A 20,755-nucleotide genomic window follows, 5' to 3' on the forward strand; every position below is an offset into this window, starting at 1 on the left:
AGGCAAGTTGGCATGCGTCTTTTATGGAGAAACTCAAATGGTCTTCCGATCTCACCACTGTCTGGCCCAGACAGCCATTGGTACCATATTTTGGATACTAGGCAGACTAAATAACCATTTCAGGAAAGCAGGCAAGAAAGCGTTGATACAATAACTAAATCTAGACTTATTGATGGCTACCCTAACAGAACAGTCATTTCTCACCAACATGTATCTAGGTGACTCCAGAAGCTCTGAACGCTTAATCTGCATACAGTACACAGGAGGCCACATGATATGATAGAGATTTATGAGAGAAGCGTTAACTCACAATCGCGCTGAGAACATGCTCAGAATTCCCCAGCTGTGCAGATGCCACAGGTAACTAACTCCCTGTTACTGTGAAACAGTGACAAGGTTCAAGGTTTTCCTCTCGAGTTGCAAAGACATAAAGCTGTCATTCCTTCCCTGAGCAACCTAATTAGCAGTTGTCTTATACACCAGCCGGTTAAATGTAGAGGACAGCCGACAGAGGAGCATGGCTTACAGAAGGACCAGTAGGAAGCAGACAACCAGAAGTAACACCAACAAACCCCGATACTTCAATTGATAATCTGATAATGTAATTGTCCGAAGTGTCCACCAAGATTCAGAAAAACTGGGTGATGATTCGCCTGCACCTGGAAGGACTAATAGTTAGGCACTAGGAAAACCACCTGAGAAAGGAACGAGCTGAGCACGTATTGACTTCATGCAATCCACATGCCCAATCTTGGCATCATCTCAAATTGTACTCTTAACATGTACGTTGAGGTAGCCACAGTGGTCAATGACTGGTATTCATGTCCATCGACTAGTGCTGTCATTTCCAGCCCATGAACATCAGGTCACTGCCTTTGTGTCCTGTCTGCCAAGCTCCCTGCTGGCTGATGAGCAGGCTGGAATGCACCAGTATGACTACGTATTTACGCTCAACTTGGTCGGCACGTGATCTGTATTGACTGCTTCTGAATGCCTACATCAGATGAAAATGGTCTAAAAGGATCGGTGTACCAGTTCACGGATTGAGCCCACGGTCTCCACCGTGCAGATGGTGACACATTCCAAGGCACAGCAGCAGAGGTTCCCTAAGCATGGAACCTGTGGACTTACCAGAATCGCCAGCTTTTTCCAACCAGCCACTAGACTGTTTCACTTTCTTTTCTCTCATCTGCATGTTTAGTTCCTTTTTTTATTGCACTTTTTACATAACATATTGGAGAAAAGCTACGGTAGCACGTTTTATTACGGGTATATTAATACAGTGACACACCTCATAATTAGTATAGTTGGGAATTTCACCCTAAGAAATACCAATAGCGCATGTTCGATATTTTTCTGGGGAAAATGTTCACAATACTTTAGTTTCCACTCTCAGAAAAAGGAAGACATCTGTGTTTGCGCAATGATTCCCTCATATTTTACTCTCAATCCAGGGTGAAATGTGTTCGGGGGAAAACACGAAGGTGCGGCTTTTCCGCCATCTCATAATCCAAATTCGGTGGCAGACTCCTGTTTAGGGCTGAACCTGCACTATGTGGAAATGTGTAACGAATTTCCTCATCAGTGATGTGCACTTAGATTGAGGTGCTGCTGTAGCCCTAAGCAATGAAGGGGTTAAAATGTCAAAACTGGGTACACACTATAAACATTAAAAACCAAGTAAAAATGAAAAAGCAGCAAATGTTTTATTTCTCTCAAAGTGAGAGCAAGACAACGGTATGGAGGAAGTGGAGGCAGCAGGTGGAGGGAGGACAGCAGTGGTTGGATAACTGTAAATACAGATAAGCAGCAGCAAAACTAATAAGTAGAGCCTATGAAACCTATTGGCTTTGTAATCAATTTAGCCATGATGTGTAGCTGATGGCAAAGCCTATAGGTCTCGCCTATGCAAGAGCTATTTGGTTTGCTAATGTGTTTTAGCCATGCTGTACACCAGTGTAGCTGCTGTTCAGCATGGCTAACAGTTAGTGGCATAGAGGAGAGTGGCGTGGAGTGGCGTAGAGTGGCATGGTGAAGAGTGAAGTAGAGCGCTGTAGAGTGGAGTGGCAGAGTGTTGTGTATTGGAGAGGCACAGCATGGAGTCGCTTAGAGTGGTTTACACTGGAATGGCTTAGACTAGAGTAGCCTGGTGTAGAGTACACTGGCGTAGAGTGTTGCAGAGTATAGTGGCATAGAGTGAAGGCATTGAGTGCAGCAGCACAGAATTCAGCAGCGTACAATGTAGTGTCATAGAATGCAGTGGCGTAGATTAGAGTGGTGCATTGAAGTGCACTGGTACAGAGTGGAGTGCTGCAGCGTGCAGTGGTGCAGAGTGGTGTGGCATAGAGTTGAGTGATGCAGAGAACAGTGGTGCAGGGTAGAGTTGAGTGGCATAGAGTGCAGAGTCGAGTGGCAGAGTGGTGCAGAGGAGAGTAGCATAGAGTGGTGCAGAGTAGAGTATAGTGCCATAGTGTGGAGTAGTGCAGAGTAGAGTGGCGTACCGTTTAATGGTGGAGGGTGCAAGATTGTCGAGTGTCAGAGTGCAGTGGTGTAGAGTGGAGTAGAAAGCAGTGGCATGGGGTATAGTGCTGCAGAGTGGAGTGCAGTGAGAGTGCAGTTATGTATAGTGCATCGGCAGAGTGCAGTGGTTAAGAGTAGAGTGGCGTAAAGTGCAGTTGCATAGAGTGTGGTGGTGCAGATTAGAGTGACATACAGTGGATTGGCATAGAGTGTAGGGGCATAGAGTTGAGGATTACAGAGTAAAGTGCATTGATCTAGAGTGTACTGAAAGAGTGCTGTGTTGCAGAGTACCATAGAGTACTCTCGCATACACTGGAGTTGACTAGAGGTGATCTGTGTGGCCTAAACTGAAGTAGTGTAGAGTGCAGTGGTGTAGAGTAGAGTGGCAAAGAGTGCATTGGTATATGGTACAGGGTAGAGCAGAGAGACGTAGCGTGAAGTGGCATAGAGTGCAGTGGTGTGGTGCAGTGCAGAGTAGAATGGAGTGGCATAGAACAGAGTTTGGTGTGGTAGCACACTGCAATTACAGACAACACATTTTCAATCGAAATGACCATTACATTTGTACAGAGATACAGTTTTACCAATAAAACTATATAGTGCTGAGACAAAAAGGTGTGGAAATTGCATCACCTAGTGTAATGATTTGTTTTGATCATATTAAAGTATTTGTTTCCAAAACACTTCAAAAATTACAAAAGAGGTGCATCATTTGTGTTCCTAATTCTGATATATTCTGAAATACTTAACACAGTTCATTTAAATGTTGTCGTGTGCTAGATAAAAACTCCTTCCTACCCCCAGTTATCCATCAAGATTGCCACATGAATCCTCTCACTTTGAAGTCAGAGAAAGAAAAGTAAACAATCGCTCTTGGAAGTCAGCATCTGATATTTGACCTCAGTCTTTGAATGCACAGCAAATGTGACAAATAAGAACAAGATTTACAGGCCTGTTTACAGAAAGGGAGCACTCAGAAGGATATTGGAAGTAAGTTTTGGGCAAGCAAAGGTATGGACTCAAGCTGGACGGTCTAAAACAAATAAAGCCAGCAAATGGAAAGCAAGAACATGTGAGTTACAAACCACATAACCAAAGGCAAGCAACAGGCAGAATGCATTCATAGGTCAGCTTTCTGAATGTCCCCAAGATGTCTTTAGCAAACCAGACAGCTGAGCTGTCTGGTATGCTGTGACCTAAAAAAACAGCACAAAAGCACTTTAAAAAAAAAAGAAAAAAAACATAGTACAAAAGTGCATTTTACAGTAATATAAATTAAAACTGATGATGGCTTCAGAAGCAGTTTGGGGAGGGGGTGGGTGTAAAGTAACATGGCAGGCATGGGAGGCAACACAAGTGAGAGAACAATGGGCAAAGTAAAAAAAAAAAAGAGGCAAAAGAAAGCAATGTAGCGCACAGGGGAAGAATCACACAGTTAAGAGAGAGCACCACAAGTCTGGGTGAAGGGGGGAGGGGCAGATGCACAAGGGTAATCCTTTAACCTTGTTCATCCGGTCCATGTTATTCAGGTGTCACCTCAGGCGCAGACTATATGATTATCACCCTTTCTATTACATAGTATCTCTGCTGCTACGCCCTTCAAAAACTGGGACACTGCAGAGATAACTACCAGGTCATTAGAGACAGAAGATATCATCACAGACTTCATATTTCCACACTTCTACCTTATTAAGAAGGTCATAGCCAATCTCTCTTCAGTCTACCGTAAAGGGAATGAAAGAGGAATAAGGGCGTTGTTGAGAATCTTCTGTCTTCACCACACACAGAAATATTCACTTACTGTGTTTTGTAGCGCATCGCCACACCTCAGTCAACAGGGAAAACTGCCCAAATCTCAACTTAGAATACAGTCTTATAGTATCTGTGGGAAAATTCCTATCCAGATACTGTTAAGAGCCAGTAGGATCCTTTACATGGTCAAATAATAGGTTGCCACCTTGTCAAGAATTTGCTTAAAAGTAGTTGATTTAAACTCAGTTCTTTAAACCGGCAAGTGTTGTCAGGTTTTAAAGGGAGGGTTCCCAAACTTATCCTAGGGTGAGTTAAGTACCTGTTGTTGTAAGTACCTCACATTCTGAGTTTTCAACAGGGAAATGTGGAATAACATGCAGAAAAGGTTTGTAATTCTGTATGTTGTGATTATTTTCTGGGACTTTTCACCTATTAAACGTAGACAGGTTTGACCCTACATTATTAGCATAAATCTTTGGACCAACCCAGGGTGGCAGCCTTACACAGTGAATGTATGGATCTTTCTCTAGTCTTTTTCACACAGATTCTCGAGAGAATCATATACCCATACCAAAAGGTTGCAGTATGACAGGCCCTCTCATCCTCCTTTGGGGGGGGAGGTTCATAGTCTGTTGCCTGGAAAGAACAAAAACCTACATCATCAGACAGGTGCCGGATAACGAGGTATGGCTTAAATTGGTACATTTGTCATATAGAGTATGCTGCCAGTTGTTGTGCAGTAAATCAGTGGTCTGCAAAAACGACTCAGGGGGTCAGTGATTGCTTAGAAAATTAAATATTAGCAAATTAATGAAGAGTGTATAAATAAAGAAGCAAGATGTAAAACTGAAAATATTAAAATGGTCTGTAAATGTGAAGGACTTTGAAATTAGAAGCTAAAATGTTGTCAGTATGCTCAGAATGATTTGTGGGAGCAGAGCAGGGGCATCACACAGGATATAGTATGGACGATGAGTGGCTTTAATTGAATTTAGAGAAGCTCCAACTCTCCGATTAAAATTAAAATGTAATTTTGTATTATTTGTTTGTGAGTTAAGTAAACTATGTAATCATTTGCGTATTTTTTGATGAATGCTTGTGTCTGTATTTTTTATGTATTATTCTGTGGTTCAAATCACTGAAAATTCTTAGGCAGGATCCCTGGCTTCCAGTAATGACTCACCCCGGGTACCAATAATGATTCAGTAGGGGTTTCTAGGTTCCTGGAATGATTCAGTGGGGGGTCCAAAGAAGTCAAAGAACCGCTGAAGTATATGATAGACCTTCCATCACCAACTGGCCTGAAAGAATTAATCTCTCAGACACATCAGCAAAAGGCCTGGAGACTCTAACGCTTGATGATGATTTAAAGGTGATTTGTTTAACTTTCGATGGGGACTGGGCATGACAAGTCTCCGGGAAGAATACTTTCCCTAAAAGACGTCACAAGTTCCCTCTTTCCTACCTCACTCTCCAGGGAGGGTTTTCTAGCTAATTCAAGTAATAAAAACATAATCTCCAGGTCCTGGAAGGAAACCAACACACATGCCATGCATGCAATGATAACGTCTCTGATTATGTCAGGGCTTGCGTTTAGCAGGGTTTGGATTCCGGGAAGGGTCGTAAGTTCAAAACCAACTTATACATGCATTTCTACTGCAATTATGTAATTTCAGACCACCAACTTCCAGCTGTTTGCTATCTTTAATGAAAATACGACACTGATGGTTCTACTGCTAATTTAATTTTATTAATTGGGTATATCAATTTTGCATTCAAACATAACCCTCAATGAGATTTTATCCCCCCTGTACTGTAGGGTGCTACTGATCAGACTAGGGTGTTGACCATTTCTCATAATTTTGGAAGACACTGGGTGAAGTACAGATATGAAGCTGGTGACAAAATCCAAAGGTACTGTGCTAGGAAATATCAGAGAGACACAGGAAGGCCTGGGGCTGACCTCACTCTGATGTACTGGCACTTTCGCTGATGATTCCAAAAAAATGATTCTGTTAATCTAACCAAGGTCTCAGATAGGAGGGTTATTACTAAAGTTAAGGTAGCATTTCACAGAATCAAAATTTTAATCATGGACGTTGCTCCTTATCTCAGAAACCAGCAAACATCATCTTTCAGACACTTTCAATTGCACTGCCTATCTCACATGGCCTTGCCAAGGTTCACCATTTTGGCCAGCGATAACTTCTGTCTTGTACTTTGGGGAGATCCATAAGCCCACCTTGAGTAGCAGAGGCAAATCAGGTACAAACTGAGAGTGGTTTGTAGTGGTTGTACGGAAATGACCAAAGTCTCCACTATCAGAATTACCACCTGCCCTAGCATCCAAGGTGCATTCCCTGGTGTTTTCTTCTGTTGCCAAGGAGTAACTGAAAGGATTAATGTGGAACTCTCCAAACAAGTCAGGTAGCCTGGGGGATAAATTAGAGTCACTTGCATATCTGAGATACTTTAATTCTAATTTTAGACTGATCAAAGGATGGACTATGGGGCACGACAGTACTTCAGGCAAAGGGTTCAGTAGCTCTCATACAGACAGGCCTTAAGGTGAAATGCAGTGAGATCCTGCAGGGTTTTTTCTTTTCCGCCTGCCTTGAGTTAGTTCTTCCCTCATGTCACTAAAACTGGCCAGATCTACCTGAATTGGAATTTCAAGACCTTCCTGGTAATCAATGAGCCCTTCATAAGCTTGGTAGAGTGAGGATTCTGATGATCAGCATAATGTGGTCTGCAGACTACAGGACGTAACACCCAGGAAGAACCGGCCACTACCTTATTGGGATGTGGAATTTTATAGACTGTCTGCTTCTCCTAGGGACAGTATGCTTCGGAAATCTATCTCTCCTGAAAGAAATCCACTTGTTTTTTGGTGCATGCAGAAAGGTGAAAAATTATGGCAGCATCTTCATTATATAAAAGCCCCAATTATAACTGCTTTGGCCAGCTTTCTGTAAAACTATGTACGCCCAGATTATCAGTTGAGAACAGCAGTATTCCAGTATGAAATTTTACTCTGCTTTATCGTGAGAGGGCTGTGCAGCACCTGGATGTACTGGGTGCAAGAATAATAAACCCAATTTTTTTGACTGGTAAAATCCTTTGAGATCCAGTTACATTGCAGCCTAGACCCATTTTTCTGCCTCTGCTCCGCCGCAGCACACAGGGCACATGTAATGCCCCCCTCCAGCCTAGTGTCTTCCCTGTTCTCCTCCACACTATACTCTGTCCTCACACTCATTCCCCCAGCAGTACTTCTGCTCACGTTTACGACATGTCCAGAGCAGTTGTTAAATGTGAGTGATAATACCACAAAGAAGCATTTGCAATACAATAGATCTTTCACTTGAGAGAGTTAGAGCTATTGGCATTGTAAATTACAATGTATTTTACCTCTGCGTTTTCGTTTGGAGTAAAGTGGATGTATGCCAGGTGCCACAGCAACCCTCCCAGACCTCTCGCTGTTTGAGAGAGAACACAAGGCTGCCATCTTGGGAGTGTTTTTGCCTCATTCCTACAGACTGGCTGTGATACCCTAGAAATGCAACCCTTTGTAGTGTGTTCAACTAAACTTTTATAGCACCAAACAAGCATAAAGAGGCACCTTCATGGCATTTAACACGGAGAATGAGGGGGTGAAAAGAGTTAGGAGCAAAGAAAAGGGGCAGCCATATAGTTCTGTGTGTTAAACTTTTAAAGAAATTATTCCTCTACATTGCAATACCAGCCTAACTTTTAAAAGCATTGACTGTATAGAAAGGGAAAACCAGAAGAGGCAGCTTAACTGCAAATGAATTATAGCGATTTTGTTAAGAATGGTACCTGCTTTGCAGTGCTATGAAATGACAGAACCTGTATTACTAGGAGCTAGATTAAAAAACGAGTTATTTCAAGACTTCCCCAACATGCAACAGACAAAGAAGCCTAGGGGAAAAGATGCTGCATAAGGGCCAGAGCTGCTGACTTTGGAGCTGGGGAACACAGTTCTAGTCTCGGCGCTGGGTCATCATCCTGTGATTCTGAGCAAATCACTTCATCTTCCCTTCCTACCAAAAATGAATGTGTTCTTGTGTAATGTAACCAGTGCTCATGTAAAGCGCTGTAATACCTTTGTATTGAGTTCGCACTGACTGAACTCTATTTGAAGAGGCCCAATTTATATCCAAAGGTTAGATATTTTTTGCTATCAGGCTTGAGGCAGTTAAGTGCACGACTCCTTTTCCCCCATTTTGGTGACAACACTTTTGCTAAGAATGGCACCTTCTTTGCAGCTCTATGAAACGGCAGAAACTGTATTACAAAGCGCTATATTAAAAAAAACACAAAAAAACAAGTTATTCCCAGACTGCCCCAACATGCACCGGACAAATGACCCTAGGGGAAAGGATGTAGCGTAAGGTCCAGAGCTGCCGACTTTGGAGCCGGGGAACACTGTTCGAGTCTTGGTGATGGCTCAACATCCTGTGATTCTGGGGAAATCACTTAATCTCCCCTTGCCATCAAAAAATTAATGTGTTCTTGTGTAATATAACTGATGCTCATGTAAAGAGCTGAAAAACCTTTGAATCGAGCTTGCACTATATAAAACTGCCAAAAAGTAAATAAGCACTACAATACCTTTGTGTCGAGTTTGCGCTACATAAAACTGCAAAAGTAAAAATAAATAAATAAATAAAAAAAGACCCTGCAGACATCGCAAAAAAATGGGAAAATGCCTGAAACCAAGGAAGAGGAAGAAACAACATACCGCCATGAGCGCGAAGCAGTGAGGCAAAATAAAAACTAAAAATGCGCCACATTAAGATATCTCGCTGATTGTGCAATAATCCATCTAACAGGGTCAGTCTCAAAGGTGGTACAAAAATAGTCTCAAGGCGGGACAAACAAAAACATTTACCAACAACATCAAGAGATTTTTGAAAGGCAGGCCCAGGAATGAATTAAAGTAAAAAGGTGAGGTTAAAGCCCACAGACTAGATTACATGTCGAATGCTCGAACTAAAAAGGAATACCATGCATATTTCCACTTGGTAAAACCAGATCTGCACTGTTATCCCCTAAACCTTGGGAACAAACTTGTAATTGTATAGTACCAAGGGGGTCTAACCATATGATACTGTTTTTGCCACAGGTGTAGATTTACTACCCAACCAATACTGTCAAATTTGCAAGCTGGGCCATACGGGGTTGGAAGTAGGCAGGAAGTGGTAGTTCCAGCATTGTAATACATTGTGCATCTGTGCACACCCACAAACATACATTTTTAAGGGTATTTACAATGAAAAAGGTCGGAAATATCCTCCAGACAGAGGCAGAATTAATATGTTTTTTATGATGGGAAAAAGTGAATTTGCAGTTACTGACCATATTTTCACATGAACAAACACGTCAGCATATTAGGTAATCAGAAAGTGGGTATTGCAAACGTTTGCAAGAATCACGGTTTCTATACATACTTTATGAACTTTTGTGAATTCCCGAGACCTAAATATGCACTAATGTAAGGTCGTAGACATTTGGTGCACTCAATTGGCTTTTTTCCTATTAAAAATAAATTGGCATGCATCAAACACATTTTACTAAATTAAGTCTCAGAGAAATAGTATGCAAAACTGTATACTAATTTACATAAACTTCTTTTCAAGTTGCAAATTTTGTGTACGTTTTAGTTGAAAAGCGATCACCAATCTTGCTTTCAAGCGTCTGCATTTATCTGCATATAATCAGTGAGCATTATAAATGCTGTCATGTGTACACGTTTTTATACTGGAAACTCTGTCAGCGATCAGGCTGAGCTCACTGCTTTTCCTTAAAGCACTCACCTTAACAGTAAATGCATTTGTATTAACCCCTTGGATGCGGGCGTCGGCCACTGGCCGACACCCGCACTACCTCCCTGGTGCGGGTCACGACCAGTGGCCGACACCAGGGCGGAGGTTAATAAATCCTCAGGTGCGTCGCACCCGAGGATTTTTTTTTGTTCCCTCAGTGACACAGAAGCTCTTCCATGTCTCCCCCCTACCCCTCCCTTTGTGATGTCACTTTGTGGATTTCCCCATCGGAGCAGGAAGCGGCCGCGGAAAACGGCCACAAACGGCCTTCCCCACGTTCAGGAAGGCCTTGTTAGAAAGGGGAGAGTCTCCCCTTTCTTACGAGGCCTTCCTGAAAGTGTTTCCTGGCCCCGATCGCAGCACAGCTGCCATTTTGGCCCCCAAGGAAACCATACAACAACTAAAAAAAATATAGATCTATAAATATATATATATATATATATAGATCTATATATATATATAGATATATCTATCTACATGGATATATCTATAGATAGATCTATCTATAGATATATCTATGTAGATAGATATATATATATATATATATAGAGATAGAGCTATATATATATATATATATATCACTTTTGTCAATATGTGTGTGGTTTCCCTGGGGGCTGCGATCGGCCCCCAGGAAAACCAGACCCACATATAAAAGTGATATATATATATATATATAGATTTGCCACCAGTTGTCTTGCAGTTGCAGCTTGCATCTTCAAAGCAATGCACATACTTCAACTGACGCTTTTCAACTGTAGCTTTTAGGCAGCAATAAAAAAGTCAAGTAAGTATTGTGATTATGTTTCTGCTACAAAAGGGTCAGACTTGTCTAGTGGCAGTTTTAGTGCCATAAAGAAGCGCAGAAGGTTTATATGCCAACTGCAAAGAGCAAATCTGTATTTTATGTAAATAGCTGAGTACATTAGTAAAGTCAGCCATTACCTGCGCTATAATACAAATGAAATGTATGTGAGGGGTGGAGGGCGGCTATGGAGAGATGAAGGGCACTTTTGCTGGGTGGTAATGAGGGAATCCGAGGAGGAGGGAGTGGGAGCACCAATAATGATTGTTGGACTGTGCACAGGAGGTGCTAAAGACTGTGGCAAATGGTATGTGACAAGGTGTTTTTTGAGTGTCTTGAAAGAACGTGCTGATTGAGGGAAGAAGCGCAGATAAAGGTGTCCTCTACTGTTGAACGTATCTCACACACACCATCGATTTTGTAACTATCTACGTAGGCTAGTTTTTTAGAGCAACAGTTTAGCCAATAGCAGAGATGGCATCTTGATGGATGACTGCTGCCGTCACTCGGGTTATAGAGGACAGCTCTGACATAGGATCAGAGACTGAGACATCAGATACTGAGACAGCATCTGAGGGATAGGACAATGGCGCAGACTCTGGGAGTGATTTTTCAGTCGGAGGAGTCCCATTCGATAACTCCTCTTCCAGTAAATTATGAGGGAGGTGATGAGGACAGTCCTGCTGTCCCTTCGCAAGCAGTCTGTGCAACGGGGTAATAGTGGGTTAGCCCAACCCAGAGAGCAGGTGAATGCGGCGGCAAGCAGAGAGAGTGCTCTCTTGGGAGCTCCCCAATTTAGTTCAGCCCCAAATTCCACTGCCCAAATCGTATTGTGGAGACATCATAATTATCTATTGCAAAACAAACTGGTTTTGTAAGGCAGGCACCTGTGTTTTTGGTCCTGGGTTCGGTGGCCATATAGAGAAACACACTAAACCCAAACATTTTTGGAAACTAGACATTCGGGGGAGTCCACAGAGGTGTGACTTGTGTGGATTCCCCAAAGTTTTCTTACCCAGAATACCCTGCAAAGCTGAAATGTTGAATAAAAACTCTATTTTTCTCGCATTTCTGTCACACAAACTACAGGAATATGCTGGGATCCACAAAATTCCTACCACCCTGGTCACCCCAGGGTCAACAGCTGCCTCATGTAAGGACCAACATTGACCGTTGTGTGATCTATTCCTGTTGCGGGCACCAGGCCTACCCACACAAGTGAGGTACCATTTTTATCGGGAGACTTGGGGGAACGCTGGGTGGAAGGAAATTTGTGGCTCTTCTCAGATTCCAGAACTTGCTGTCACCGAAATGTGAGGAAAATGTGTTTTTTTAGCCAAATTCTGAGGTTTGCAAAGGATTCTGGATAACAGAACCTGGTCAGAGCCCCACAAGTCACCCCATCTTGGATTCCCCTAGGTCTATAGTTTTCAAACATTTGCTGGTTTGCTAGGTTTCCCCAGGTGCCGGCTAAGCTAGAGGCCAAAATCCACAGGTAGGCACTTTGTAAAAAACACCTCTGTTTTCTGTGAAAAAATGTGATGTGTCCAGGATGTGTTTTGGGCCATTTCCATTCATGGGCGCTAGGCCTACCCACGCAAGTGAGGTACCATTTTTATCGGGAGACTTGGGGGAATGCTAGGTGGAAGGAAATTTGTGGCTCCTCTCAGATTCCAGAACTTTCTGTCGCCGAAATGTGAGGGAAAGTGTTTTTTTGGCCAAATTTTGAGGTTTGCAAAGGATTCTGGGTAACAGAACCTGGTCAGAGCCCCACAAGTCACCCCATCTTGGATTCCCCTAGGTCTCTAGTTTTCAAAAATGCACAGGTTTGGTATGTTTCCCTAGGTGCCGGCTGAGCTAGAGGCCAAAATCTACAGGTAGGCACTTTGCAAAAAACACGTCAGATTTCAATGTAAAAAGGTGATGTGTCCATGTTGAGTTTCCTGTCACGGACATTAGGCCTACCCACACAAGTAAAGTACCATTTTTATTGGTAGACTTGGGTGAACACAGAATAGCAAAACAAGTGTTATTGCCCCTTGTCTTTCTCTAAAATTTTTCCTTCCAAATGTAAGACAGTGTGTAAAAAAGACGTCTATTTGAGAAATGGCCTGTAATTCACATGCTAGTATGGGCACCCCGGAATTCAGAGATGTGCAAATAACCACTGCTTCTCAACACCTTATCTTATGCCCATTTTGGAAATACAAAGGTTTGCTTGATACCTATTTTTCACTTTTTATATTTCAGCAAATGAATTGCTGTATACCCGGTATAGAATGAAAACCTATTGCAAGGTGCAGCTCATTTATTGGCTCTGGGTACCTAGGGATCTTGATGAACCTACAAGCCCTATATGTCCTCGCAACCAGAAGAGTCCAGCACACGTAACGGTATATTGCTTTAAAAAATTTGACATTGCAGGAAAAAGTTACAGAGTAAAACGTGGAGAAAAATGGCTGTTTGTTTTTCAGCTCACTTTCAATATTTTTTTATTTCAGCTGTTATTTTCTGTAGGAAACCCTTGTCGGATCTACACAAATGACCCCTTGCTGAATTCAGAATGTTGTCTACTTTTCAGAAATGTTTAGCTTTCTGGGATCCAGCATTGGTTTCACACCCATTCCTGTCACTAACTGGAAGGAGGCTGAAAGCACCAAAAATAGTAAAAATGGGGTATGTCCCAATAAAATGCCAAAATTGGGTTGAAAAATATGGTTGTCTGATTCAAGTCTGCCCGTTCCTGAAAGGTGGGAAGATGGTGATTGTAGCACCAGAAACCCTTTGTTGATGCCATTTTCAGGGAAAAAACCACAAGCCTTCTTCGGCAGCCCCTTTTTCCCATTTTTTTGAAAAAAAAACGTCATTTTCACTGTATTTTGGCTAATTTCTTGGTCTCCTCCAGGGGAAACCACAAACTCTGGGTACCATTAGAATCCCTAGGATGTTGGAAAAAAAGGACGCAAATTTGGCGTGGATAGCTTATGTGGACAAAAAGTTATAAAGGCCTAAGCGCGAACTACCCCAAATAGCCAAAAAAGGGCTCAGCACTGGGGGGAGAAAAGGCCCAGCAGCTAAGAGGTTAATGAATTATGTGAACAAATGTGAACAAGTTTGAACAACTTATACATATGGATACACATCTTCCCTTAGTGCCAGGCAATCCTTTTTCGCAGTTCACAGAACCATACTCCGGTCCTGTGAGCTAGGAGCCAAAGGATTCGTGCGGCAGTGGGTAGTGCCTGCTTAACCATGGAAAAAAATATAAACATAAAAACTCGTCCTGGACCCCAAACAATATGTCTTGGGCGACAGGTGATAGGAGTTTCACACCCTGCTTTATTAAGGGACTTGCTGTCCTGCCTCTCACTTAAGTACCCACTTCCCTGGGGCATCATGCCCCTTCTCAATTCACCCCAACTGGTGCCACCAGGTCTTAATGTAACAACCCCAGGCGATCTTCCTGGCTCAGCCCTGTGGGATACTTGCATGGTTCCGAGGTTGTGAACCAGCATTGCAGACATATGGGTTCTTTCAGCCTTTGCTAGGTGGGCAGTCAAGGTTCTGGACGTTTTTCACAGAGCCACAAACAGTAAAATATACAGCTGTATCCAGCAGGTCTGCGATGCACACATGTTCAGATACACACCTCCAGCAATGCTTCAGCAGCAGGATGTCCATATCTGCGAGGCAGCACTAAGATATATTACAGCCAGACATTGCTACATGTGAGTGTCATAGGTTCCTCAAACTGCCACACAGTCTGCCCAAATTGACCAACTTGCTTGACCATAATGCAGGGAAATTTATTTGAATTACCAGGTACAAAAATGCTGAAATCTAGCATATGAACAAACAACACTTGTCAACTAGTGACCAAAATATAATTTATTTGCGAATGAGAAGCAAAAAATAACTTAATATTAACAAATCTATATATAATGGGAAATAAAAGGACACCACTTGAAACCAGCTAACATCAGTGCTTTGATATCACCACAACACCGATCATTAGAATAGGAATATCGTGATGGATTCAAAATGGACAGCCACCAGAACCCAGATCCGCCCAGCATAAAATCATAATGGTACACCTACAGATATACTGTTCTTCTGTATCATTATGATTGTATGTCCTGTGGGAACCAGATTGGTTTTCTATATCAGTGATGCCTGTAAAGCCTCGGACTTCTTACACATTTCGGAAAACATTACATCAAAAAAGATCATGATTGCTAAAAAGAGATCGACCAATCCACCAGTTAGCACAGCCTTCCCTAGCTTTAAAGAATCTGGGAAGAGTCGCAGTCATCCAGGAGTAAGGACACCAAAATGTTCAATCAGATAAATATCTTGAAGGCTCCCTTTATCGTGTCTAGCAAGAGAATTTACTGAGCATCCATGCTTACTTTACATTGGAAAGTTATTTCAGTCCATTGATCGAGACACTAATCTACTGAATGTACAAAAGTTGAGAATTGAGCGTTCCATATAGAAAACAGGTAGGAGTCCTTCCAGAGAGGACCACTTCTACACTGCTTCTCCCTGCATTGAGGTTTACTACGTGACATTAAGTCTGGTCTGGTGAGGAAGGAAGCTGACTTGAATTAATAAAATCAGGAAGTGTTGGAACGCCTCCAGCTGCACATCTCAATGCTTAAGTTTGCTCAATGTGGGTAGGTGTTTCGTAGGCATACTGCAGCAACTCACCAACATAACTGAAATCAAGGTTTTAAAAAAAACACCTGGATGCAATACCCTTATGAAGCACACCAGCGTTGCGAAATATATTTTGTTCCCACAGATTGATTTATTCTACTAAACGTGTACATGCATGCATGGGACGCCTCATACTTTATCACTGATACAGTAATGGTGTTTATTTTATATTCATAGTTGTTCACACAATAAGATGTATTGCAGGGATCTTAATGAGATATAAATATGTACATGTTGTTTTCAAAGTGTACCTTTTTAAACTCACCCCCTAAAAATTAAGAAAAAAGCCTTTCACCAATCCTCACCAAATGTATTTCCCGCTACAAATTAGATAGTATTTCTATTGCAAGGTTTTATTTAAAGGGTTTTTCTCCTAGTTTCCCACTGCACTGCTGCTGGGCGTTTCTATATTGTGCTTTCCCCTGCCCCTAGAGTAACTTCCTCCTCCACTGAGAGCCACATGATTGCAGTTAGAAAGCCAAGAGTCAAAACCAGGGAATAAACTCAACATTCACTAAAATGTGATTGGTCTTACCACAAGTTCCTAACAAAGCTCCTTCCACTTGCCTCATAGCATTTGTACCTCTCTCTCCTTTACCAAACTTCACCCCAAACTACTCTTACCTCAGCTCTTCTTCCCAATGTGCCCATCCATCTTCTCTTGCTTTCCACTAAAATTCTAACCCTTCCCTCTTTCTCCTTTACCCAATCCCCTTCTGCTGTCCTGCCCTTCCTTATGCTTCCAAAATCCCCTCTCCCAGCCCTCCCCATATCTCCACCTAGCCTATTTTCCCACCTTAGCCTGGTCTCCCTTCCCACTCCAAAATCGTCGTAAATATCCCCTACCACTACTAACGCCACATCACTGTCACATCAATGCCCCTTCCCTCCCGCTGCCCGCCATTTTCCAACATTTCCTTTCTCCCCACACCATCCAAAAAAGCTCTGCACATTCCATTTAACTTGCCTAAAACAATTATACACCACAATGTACCTTCTGATCCTTCACCCTCAGAGTATTGCTCTCTATTCACAAAATCAAGCACCCAATATGTGTCCCATAAACCCTTTCTAACAAATTCCTTCTCCAATCCTCAACCATGCGCCCAGCCATGATGCCATGGATGTTGAATCGCTATATAACAATGTACACTGAAATGTCATACTTATAATAATGATTTTATTATTTTTGTTTTAAAATCAGTAAACATATATGTTTAAAAAAACATGCACACAGCCATGTTAGTCACAAAAGACGAAGACCAACTCCAGGCAATAATCACTGCTCCCTCACTCTGAAACCACTGCTCGACAACATAGTTCCCTCCAAATTGCGCTACTCAGTGGGCACGCACACATAGGTTTCCTTCCGCGCATATACCTACAATCAGTGCACACTACAAAGGATTCCATTAAATACTTCATTTGATCCTTTGAAGTGCCGCTGATGTTGAAACTGCACTACTACATTAATTGTAATGACGTTGTGTTTGTCTTTATAAATGCTAATGGAGGCTAGTTCTGAAGAAACAGGAAAGAATCACCAAAGCTTTCGCTACAGCCTCAGGCCAGTCTGCCATGTCCCTCTGCTCACCTCCAGAAAACAAGGCCAAATGTGGCAATTTCATCACCCACTCCGTTTTTCTTTTTATAATATCTGCCTGGGCCTCGGGTTTATGTTTCCTTTTTGGACTGGATGGTGTGTAAGGTGCAAGTTCATTGTGCACCCATTTTGGGAGGATAGGGAGGATACAGACTAGCATTACATGCTACCTGTATGTTAGTTTCCACATTCTTCCTTGTGTCAATATAAACTCAAGTTTTAATACTTTCTTAATTTGAGAGGACAGAGTGAGAGTGAGAGTGAGTGTGTGAGAGAGAGAGAGAGAAAGCCTGTGCATCATGTTAGTTTAAGGTTGATGATTAGTCTTTCCCACTGCAGGTTCTTCGGATGATAGTAACAGAGTGCACTTTAACTGATGACTGAAAATACATGCCCAGGGACCAGGTATCCGAAAGCGGTGACTGAGAACATAAGCTTGTCAGTGAGCAAATCACTTCTGGGGCAACCAGAAGAATCTGAGAGAGCACCTTATGAAGAGTGTGCTGCCCACAATGGCCTGAGCAAACATCAAAACTGTCAACTCACCACAGGTGAATCACCACCTTACCATGTGGAATTCACATTGCTCATGCCTCCCAAAAAAGAGTAACACACATTCTCTGGAGGCCTTCCACAGCACACTTCCCCTGCTGCACTACCAGGTAAAGCAACTAGTGAGCTATCACCTAAACAGTAAAATATTACTATCTGTTCACACCTTGTGTGACTAGACCAGGCTTCTCCAACAAGTAGCTCGTGAGCTACTGGTAGCTCTCCAGCTACCTCGAAATAGCTCTCCTGTGTCCAGTCCAGCCTACTAAATTAGAAGCTTTTGCTTGACTAAATTGATATATGTATACCAAAATTGAAAAATGTGTATTCAAAATGAAAATGTGTGTATTTTTTTTCAGAACTGATAAGCTGATGGTTGAATTTCAAAAATATACTTAAAGATGTCATTTAAGTGATAAATCATGTGGCACTGGGGAGGCTTATTGGTAATATCGTGACCCTGGTGCCAGGGGCATTTAATCTATGGCTATTATGTATTACCCATGTAAAAGCATACAACACTAATCATATTGGTAGCTCTGGATGATTTGTATTGTTCATAAGTAGCTCTCATTACAGAAAAGGTCGCAGACTCCTGGGCTAGACAGACCACATCAAGTGACAAAGCAGGAAGCTGAACCCTAAATAACTAACACTTCAAACCGCTAGACCTTAGTGACCCAGTGTTGCCACCTGATGCTATCCTTAACTGAGCTACCATCAATACAAACAAAGTGAGCAGGAATTATACGAACTTCTGGTCCCACCAACAATCCCCTAAGCTGCATTCGTATCAACAAAAAATCCTTTAAGGGAGAATGGAATTCACATACAAAACGTACTGCCAAATTTTTGGGCAGACTTCTTAATCACAATAGAGAAGATGGGAGAGGACGCTTGCGTCATACTACCTAAAGCAATATCCACAAAGAAAATATCTTAACAAAGAAATGCGATTGAGACAACATATGGTTGAAAAAAAAATCTAACGCCTTCCATTATTAAAGAGTACTCAAACCTGCAGTTTGTACACATTTTCTATGACTTACTTTTTGTCATCTACTGACCACCTCCACAGAAAACAATTTTCGCTGAAGCACTTGTGAATGCTGTACTGACTGTAACAATTGACCGCAGGCCTCAATATTAGCCCTGCCGCACTTAATTATGACCAGCAAGTAACTGAGGTTAAACATGATTGAGGTCATAACCTGAACACTATGGGCCTGATTCTAACTTTGGAGGACGGTGTTAAACCGACCCAAAAGTGGCGGATATACCACCTACCGTATTACGAGTTCCATAGGATATAATGGACTCGTAATACGGTAGGTGGTATATCCGCCACTTTTGGGACGGTTTAACACCGTCCTCCAAAGTTAGAATCAGGCCCTATATCTGTCCCAAAAATATTATGTCTGTTAAAGGAGAGCCTATTACACCATTGACTGCAATCTTAAAATATTACCCGACCTCTTCAGCATCATTCATTCTATAGGCAGGAGTAACCAAAGGATCAACGGTCACCCTTCTTTGCTTCTGTGTATACCTGCCTTTATTCCCCAAGCCTGTCAGTTCCTTTAAGCTTACTTTTATTGCCACATCTATGATACCAAGATTATTCTAAAGTTGGAAAAACTTTCACTGATAAAAACTTCTGAAATCTGTAAAGCCTTAAGGCAGTAGACAAGCGGATGCTACTAAATTATTTTAAATTCAGTGCCTCAAAAATGTAGATCCCACAGGTAGAGTGTGAAAAACCTATCACCCCAACTAAGCTTTGCCTACTGAGTGTGGATCTCCCACAGCCACCTCACTGGAAGTAACAAATATGGCATAAATATGAACTTCAAATTCTCACTCAAAAATTGGGTTGACAAATGGAATGAAATTGCTTTCAACACTATTCGAACATTAAAACTTTCCTGGGCATCCCCCACAAGATCCAGCAATTTACAAGTCTAATATTGCTGTGCCTTAACTATGCTCAAGAGGTCTACACCAGGCTCACTAAAGACCTAAATCACAAATTTCTATGAATCCGGAATATTGCTACTAGGCACGATCTCACCCTGAACCAATGCAACCATATTATTACTGCCATTAAAGTTTTGAATTGGCTACCCATATCAAGAATAATCTCTACTGAAGCCCCCAGCATCACCCCCACGGGGTAATGCATAGTAATTTCCCAATCTTTCGGAAGTCCAGATTTAAACCTTACACTCGAAAGGAATAAACTTAGATTTTAAAAAATGTGACAGCTCCTAATCAGTCTGCCCTTACTGAAAAACCTGCATAAGGGCAAGTTCTTTCTCTGAGCAAACTTGTGATCCACAGAACACCCAGGAATAAGAATAATCAACAATCAATTTTCGTTCAGGAAAGAGTTGGTCATTCCCTAAAATGTGGATCAGCTGCCTCTTAAGTCCATGTGAACCCAGGTCTGCATAATACAAACTGTGACAATCTCCAGCAGTATTGGTCCTTTAACCCCTGGAGGAAATATATCAAATACGCCCAGTGGAATAACAATCATGCAGAAGGTTTGGGTGCTGTTCTAGGTGGGCAGCAAAGAGTGCTCTCTTTCAGGTGATCTAACAAGTCATCTAGTGGATTGGGTCCTCTGTCACCACTGTGTGGACTCCACATAGTGGAAGGCTTGTGTAAAACACTGGATGGACCCCTTATATTGCTGTACCCTGCGGACTCCACAGATGCTCTTCATCCCTCATTTATACATATGACTGATTTTCACCAACTGCAGTTTCTACTCTTGACATAGTCCGCCCTAGAAAAGTTAGTGTCCATTTGTGCATCTACACCTACTCTCATCAACACCCGATACTTAAGCACAGCAAACTCCAAAACATCATGCTTAACCCATCTATCAAACCTCATGTAGTTCACTAAGCAGTTCTCAAACAGATCAAACTACAACCACTTTCAACCACGCAC

General features: G+C 42.1%; 1 protein-coding gene across 4 annotated transcripts in view; it reads right to left on the bottom strand.

Moving 5' to 3' along the window:
* The window catches only part of RABGAP1L (RAB GTPase activating protein 1 like), a 1,234,468-nt gene that overhangs the window by 1,138,189 nt on the left and 75,524 nt on the right, over nt 1–20,755 (bottom strand). The gene's annotated exons all lie outside the window — the stretch shown is intronic.

This window comes from Pleurodeles waltl, chromosome 4_2, assembly GCF_031143425.1.
Source record: "Pleurodeles waltl isolate 20211129_DDA chromosome 4_2, aPleWal1.hap1.20221129, whole genome shotgun sequence".
Taxonomy (NCBI): domain Eukaryota; kingdom Metazoa; phylum Chordata; class Amphibia; order Caudata; family Salamandridae; genus Pleurodeles; species Pleurodeles waltl.